Source organism: Physeter macrocephalus, chromosome 10 (genome assembly GCF_002837175.3).
Source record: "Physeter macrocephalus isolate SW-GA chromosome 10, ASM283717v5, whole genome shotgun sequence".
Classification (NCBI taxonomy): domain Eukaryota; kingdom Metazoa; phylum Chordata; class Mammalia; order Artiodactyla; family Physeteridae; genus Physeter; species Physeter macrocephalus.
Window position 1 is genome coordinate 37,894,911 of NC_041223.1, and position 677 is coordinate 37,895,587.

A 677-nucleotide genomic window follows, 5' to 3' on the forward strand; every position below is an offset into this window, starting at 1 on the left:
GCCGCATGTGGGATCTTCCCGGACCGGGGCACGAACCCGTGTCCCCTACATCGGCAGGTGGATTCTCAGCCGCTGCGCCACCAGGGAAGCCCTGTAGTTTTCTTTTTTTGTGACATCTTTGTCTGGTTTTGGTATCAGGGTGATGGTGGCCTTATAGAATTAGTTTGGGAGTGTTCCTCCCTCTGCTATATTTTGGAAGAGTTTGAGAAAGATAGGTGTTAGCTCTTCTCTAAATGTTTGATAGAATTCGTCTTTGAATCCATCTAGTCCTGGGCTTTTGTTTGTTGGACGATTTTTAATCACAGTTTCAATTTTTGTGATTGGTCTGTTTTTATTTTCTGTTTCTTCCTGGTTCAGGTTCGGGAGGTTGTGCTTTTCTAAGAATTTGTGCATTTCTTTCAGGTTGTCCATTTTATTGGCATAGAGTTGCTTGTAGTAATCTCTCATGATCCGTTGTAATCCTGCAGTGTCAGTTGTTACTTCTTTTTCATTTTTAATTCTATTGATTTGAGTCTTCTCCCTTTTTTTCTTGATGAGTCTGGCTACAGGTTTATCAATTTTCATTATCTTCTCAAAGAACCAGCTTTTAGTTTTATTCATCTTTGCTATTTTCTTTATCTCTATTTCATTTATTTCTGATCTGATATTTATGATTTCTTTCCTTCTGCTAACTTTGG